The sequence below is a fragment of the Mastomys coucha genome, unplaced genomic scaffold, assembly GCF_008632895.1.
Source record: "Mastomys coucha isolate ucsf_1 unplaced genomic scaffold, UCSF_Mcou_1 pScaffold4, whole genome shotgun sequence".
In the NCBI taxonomy this organism is placed as follows: domain Eukaryota; kingdom Metazoa; phylum Chordata; class Mammalia; order Rodentia; family Muridae; genus Mastomys; species Mastomys coucha.
The window spans coordinates 46,312,419-46,319,116 of NW_022196910.1; the positions used below are offsets into that span (position 1 = coordinate 46,312,419).

The 6,698-nt window shown below is 41.9% G+C and overlaps 1 pseudogene; it reads left to right on the forward strand.

The window, feature by feature from the left end:
• The first annotated feature begins 2,734 nt into the window (after positions 1–2,734).
• On the forward strand, positions 2,735–3,536 carry LOC116076393 (annotated as a pseudogene).
• The last annotated feature ends 3,162 nt before the right edge of the window (positions 3,537–6,698 follow it).

Sequence of the window (6,698 nt, forward strand, 5' to 3'; positions counted from 1 at the left end):
TACCGAGGTTATTTATGTCCTTGAGGTGATCCCTTGGAATATCTACCATTCCAACTTTGTGTGTGACTTTTATATCAGGGTTAGCACTAAAGGAAGCATCATGCATTCCTGTTATTAATTACTAAGAGAGTTCCTCTAGGACGTCTAGGGAAAATACAATTATGGTTGTACACATGTCTGGCTTGTCATTCCCTGGGGCACAAGGACACAGAAGAAACTGATAGAATCCAGCAAAATGTGAGGGTTTTCTTCAACTATAGATATTATGTGGGTGATGCCTCATCCTGTTGTTTAAATGTATTCTTTCACCTGGAGAGATGACTCAATGGTTAAGAACTTTGGAACTGCTCTTCCAAAGGTCCTGAGTTCAATTCCCAGTAACCACATGGTAGCTCACAACCATGTGCAATGGGATCTGATGCCCTCTTCTGGTGTGTCTGAAGACAGCTGTAGTGTACTCATAGAAATGTATATATATATCACATTCTTACTACCAAATATGAGTTTTGACTTTTTCAGAAAAGGTGTAGGTGTTAAGGGGTACTTAAAGAGAAGTCATGAATCTGCAGATAGGGAATTTTTAAACTTAAACCAAATGAGGCTGGAAAGTAGTAATTTAATGAAAAGTAGTAAATGTAAAAGAAGAATAGAGAAATTGAGTGCCCCTCTCTCTGCTTTCTGACAACAGACACGATGAGACTAGCTGCCTCATATTCCTGCTTGTGTGACTTCTCCTACAGTGATGGACTGAATTGTTGAACTGAGAGACAAAGTAAACCCTTATTTCTTGAAAGAGAGATAGAAAGGAAGGAAGGAAGGAAGAAAGGAAGGAAGGAAGAAATGTAGAAAGAAAGAAGAAAGGGAAAAAGAAAGGAAGGAAGGAAGGAAGGAAGGAAGGAAGGAAGGAAGGAAGGAAGGAAGGAAGCTCATGGTCAGGGCAGGAAATGAAGCAGAACAGGAACTCAAGCAGGGCAGGAACCTGGAGGCAGGGGCTGACACAGAGGCCATTGAGGGGTGCTGCTTACTGGCTTGCTCCTTATGGATTTCTCAGTTTGCTTTCTTATACACCCATAAGACCACAGCCCAGGGGTGGCACCTCCCACAGTGGGCTGGGTCCTCTCATATCTATCACTAATTAAGAGAATATACCATAAGCTTGTCCAGGGGCCTATCAGGTGGAAGAGTTTTGAGGTTTTCTCTTCTCAAATGAGTCAAGCTTGTGTCAAGTTGATATAAAACTAGCCAGCAACTATATATGTGAGTTTGGAAAACAGGCACTTTCCTTCACCATGTGGCCTATAGACAACATTATGAGTTACCACTCACTGTATTTCAGGGGGAAAAAAAAGTCATAAGCATGTGTCAGTTCCCAAAAGCAACATTGGTTTGCTGTAATCTACTTAGTTTCAATCTTAAGCCATATCACTATCTAGGATTAGTGCAGAAGAAAAATATTTATTGATTGGGCTATTACTTTCATCATTTTAATCCAGCTCTAAGACAAGGGAAAATGCCTGCAAAGCACATTTGAAAAGGGACTAGAATTCATAGCATGCAATCAGCATATACAACTAAATAATAATATACAAACCCTTATTTTTGAAGATATGAAAATATGTTGGAGTAGATGTATCAACAAAGAAGCTACAGGAGGGAAATAAATACCTATGTGATGCTAATATATACTTATTAGAGTAGCTAAATTTAAAAGTTGAGCATACCAAAGTTGATAAAGATGATAGGAAAACTGGAGCTCATGAACACTATAGAAAATAGTTTAGTTATCTCTCTCTCTCTCTCTCTCTCTATCTATCTATCTATCTCTCTCTCTCTCAGTATAAAATAGAGTTTATTCAGGGCATGGGGAGGGGAGTTAAGAGGGTGAGAGAGGCAGAGAGAAGAAGAGAGTAGAGACAATATAAGCCCGCCATGGCCACATGGAGACAGGGGGTAGGGAATGGAGAGTAAGGGGGTAAAAGGCAAGAGAGAGGCAGGAGCGTGAGAGGTAAGAGTAGTAACCTCTTGCAGAGGTAAAGACAAGTCTGCCTTATGGATTGCCCAGTTCCTTCACTGATCCTGATCTAAGAGGAACGAAAGCATAGGTTCCTACTAAGAAGTAAGATATGGGCATTCATTCATAAATCATCTATTCATAATAGTTAGTCCCAAGCTGAAAATAATCCAAAATGTCTGCCAAGAGACTAACATATAAATAAATTATATCATGCAATGGAGACTTTGCTGCAGTGAAGAGAGGTGAGCTGTGTGTAGAACACACCACAGTGGATGAACCTCAAAATAATTAATGGGAATCTGGAGAAAGGCAGAAAGCAATTGTACTGGCTGGTTTTGTGAGCCAACTTGACACAAGCTGGAGTTATCACAGAGAAAGGAGCCTCCCTTGAGGAAATGCCTCCATGAGATTCAGCTGTAAGGCATTTTCTCAATTAGTGATCAAGGGAGGAGGGTCTATTGTGGGTGGTGCCATCCCTGAGCTGGTAGTCTTGGATTCTGTCAGAAAGCAAGCTGAGCAAGCCAGGGGAAGCAAGCCAGTAAGGAACATCCCTCCATGGCCTCTGCATCAGCTCCTGCCCTGTGTGAGTTCCTGTCCTGACTTCCTTTTGTGATGAAGAGTAATGTGGAAGTGTAAGCTGAATAAACCCTTTCCTTCCCAACTTGCTTCTTGGTCATGATATTTTGTACAGGAATAGAAACCCTGACTAAGTCCGTTATCATGGCAGCCTCTGTGGCTCCCCTGGGTAGGGCTCTGTGGTGGGCAGGTGCTGCTTGGCTGCGTCAAGGAGACTTGCAGGAGCTACTCCAACTACTCCAATAGAAGGGAGCACCCAGGGCCTTGACTTCAGTCTCTCTCATTGTCAGAGCACGGTCATCGTGGAGCGTTTGCTGGGAGGGCTGTGAACTGCGCCTGCACTAGCGTCACCGCGTGTATAAGTTCGTGGAGGACACGAAACACTGGCCCAAAGACTGCCTGGAGCTCATCCTCACGCAGTCTGTGGACGAAATTGGAGTCGGGGTGATCTGGTCTCAGTGAAGAAATCTGTGGGTCGTAACAAGCTCCTTTCTCAGGGACTGGCTGTGTATGCATCTCCTGAAAATAGGAAGCTGTTTGAAGAGGAGAAAACGCTGAGACGAGAAGGAAAACTGGAGAAGATCCAGACAAAGGTAGGAGAGGTGACACTGAAATTTCTGAGAAGCTGTCATCTATCAGAAGCTGTCATCCCATCAGAAGGTGGGAATGAAGAGCAATGTCAAATGGGAACTAAACCCTGAAATAGTTGCCGGATATTTCTTCAAGAATCTTGGTGTGGTGGTTGCCCCACATGCTCTGAGGCTGCCAGAGGACCCTATCACTCGGTGGGGCGAGTACTGGTGTGATGTGACTGTAAATGGACTCGACACTGAGAGTTCCTATGTCCGTAGTGCTCTTTCAGAAGCCCAAGACCAAAAGATACAAGCACTGGTTAGCCCAGCAAGCTGCCAAGAGCATGGCCCTCACCAGCCCCCAGGCAGTCTGAATTTCCTCCGCCTCCAAGTCCACAAAGCAGTCAGAAGAGCTGTGGAGCAGCAAGCTCTTGGAGCTGTCCCAGCTCTGAGCAGATGTGGATCATAGAGAACATGTGGACTCAGCCAACTGAGATGCACAGATGGGGCAGGTTCACTGTGTTTGTCATCTCCACCTTCAGTGGTCATCGTGGCCAGCTGTGTTGCCGCACTCTGCAGGCAGTAGATGTAACAGTGACCAAAACAGTTTTCTTAGCCATTCCATCTACTGGAGAGTTTGTGGGAAGAGGTGCAGGGCCCAACCACTGTTCTGACAGTTGTTTTATTCTCAGCCAGACTGTGTCTCATGCAGAAATGAAGACCTGCTTAACTGGACTTCAGTTGACTGGGCAGGATATCCAAGTCAGGTGTCTTGAGCCATGGAGGTCTGGTACAATGGAGGAAAATATAGCTGTTCTCTGTGTCTTACTGTTCCATAAGCAGACTACTCTGAATATAGCCAATTACATCTGCTCTTAGAACTTTCTCTCTCCATGTGGATGATAGAGTGGATTCCAGTTCCAGTAAGATCTATCTAAGGCCTAAGGATGATTGACAGAAATTGAAGGTGGGATTAAAGAAGCTTAAAAAGAAAAAAAAAAAGAAAAGAAAGAAAGAAACCCTGACTAAGACAGCAATAATTTACAAATCTCCTCGCTGATTGTAGATAATTGTAGAAACCGCATCCTAATCTGTAGGGACACAGAACACCTCAGTGGCTGTCGAGGAGATGTGGTGGAGAAAGAGCCTGATCATTAAGAAGCTCCAGGATAGCTGAGAATGATAGATGTGTTTATACTTTAATTTGGTAGTGATTGCACATGTGTATACAGATGTCAAAACTCACCAACACATAGACTTTAAAACTATATTGCTTATTGGACATTGTGTTTCAATAAAGCAGTCAAAATAATAAAAATAAAAACACGCTTCTCAAGAACATAATTATTTAGACTATGAATGTCAAAGTGTCTTTGATTTTTTTATGTGTGGCCTTTTCCCAGAAGAGAATATCTGATCTAAGACGTATGACTAAGTCATTGCTAGATCTGGGGGTGTAGATAAGAAGTGGAGTTCTTTTCAAGTCACATGCACAGGCCGTGAGTTTGATCCCCAATACAGAGAAAAATCTTTAAAGTGAACAAATCATTGCTGCCCTGTTGAATGGTTTACACACACACACACACACACACACACACACACACACACACACACATTATCAAGTACTTGAACACAAAGTTACCTTTGCTGTCTGTGTTCTAGCCATATTCTCAGCTACTCCAGTGTGGTTCAGCTTGGCTCTTGTAGTCACCTTAAGTTTCCTATGGCATGCTATAGGGCAGGGTGATGCGAAATCCCTCCACTAAATCACATTAAATTTGTATTCAGGTTCTCTCTAAATGAGAATAATATTACTTGTATTCACTTTGTAGAACTACTTGAGGCTTAAAGGAGAGAATTGTAAAACACTTGTTATAAGGGAAGTGCTTTATAGTTATTTTGTTGTTAGAAACCTCAATTAATTTTTTTCCCAAAAGAGTACCTCTGCCTCTCTACTAGCACAGGCTTTACAAATATTCCATTTTTTTAATATAGGAAAGATTGGGAAATATTTAAGATTATGTTTTCTTGGTTATCTAACTTATTTTTGAAGATTTATTGGTATTTTTAGTTATGTGCATTTGTGTGTGTGTGTGTATGTGTGTGTGTGTGTGTGTGTGTGTATACATGAATGCAGGTGCCTGTAGAAGCCAGAAGAGGGTATCAGACCTTCTCAAACTGTAATTACAGGTAGAATTCCAGGTCTGATGTAGATACTGGGAACCCTACCCAGGATGATTTGATCTACGGATGAGCTGAACACACTCCTTACTACTGAGCAGTCTCTCTCTCCTCAGCTACATTATTTTGACACCAGTTTCTTTCTAATTTGAAAATTCCAGCCAAGTGAAATCCAGGTTCAGTTGTCCTACTCACCCTTACACTGTTTGCATGGTAATTAATAAACTTCAACAAGCCAGGTGAATTAGGCAAGTTACTTAACCTCAACATGCCTTAATGTGTTTTGCTACAATTGGTAATAGTAATGATGAAAATAATAATAATAATAATAATAATAATAATAATAATAATAATAATAACAATAATAATAATAATAACTACAACAACAATAATATCTGTTTCACAGAATGACTGTGAGGATGCAACAATACAATACACTAAGCATCCATTTTGCTTTGGCTAATAAGAATAAACACCAGGCCCATGGGGCTAACTTTTTTTCAATTTCCTAATTCTCTATCTATTAGCCATGAACTGAAATTGAAATTTCTCATTGCCACATCTCAGGTCCATTGCTCTTCCTGCCTTTAGATTCCTCTAAACATTCCATGCCTGGGCTGCGCTCTGCTCATCCTACTTCTCAACCTCCCCTCTACGTTTAGAGTCAGTACACTGCAAGTGTTTCTGAATGGCTTTGAAAGCTCATGGTTCTGTTGTATGTTACCTACTGTTCGCTGCTTTGTCTGGTACCTGGAAAGAAGCAGTTACAGGGAACAAGAGTTTATTTAGTTCTCAGTTTTCCAGGGTTGATCCACCAGCCCTGTAACAATGGACTTGTGGTAAGACAGAATCACAGGACAGGTCTTGGTCGGTTCAGGAAGCAGAGAGAAATGCATCTGTTAGAAGAGACTCTTCAAGGACATCTCCCTAGGGCCCTCTTTCTTCCAACCAGATAAAATACACACAAAGTGTACTACATCCAAACAGTCCACTCAAGTATGATTCCCTAAGTAGACTAATGCACTGCAGAAGTCAGCGATCTATTGACCTAAGCGCTTCCACAAACCCTGTTCATGTACCAGTCAACTGGAACACACAAACCTTTCAAATTCAGATTTAAGCCAGGACAATCCAAAAAAATCTTTTAAAAATATGTATGTTCAGGTTGCTTCCAAGACCAATAAACTATATATGTTCAGGTTGCCTCCAAGACCTTGTGGCTGGATATGTAGCACAGTTGATGGGTGCTGGCCTGGCTTGAATGAAACTCAGGGTGTGGTCTCTTAATATGTGGGCTGGAGATAGGGCGAATCTCCCTAGGAATTTATAACGAGCAAAAAAGGGGGGGAAGGCAC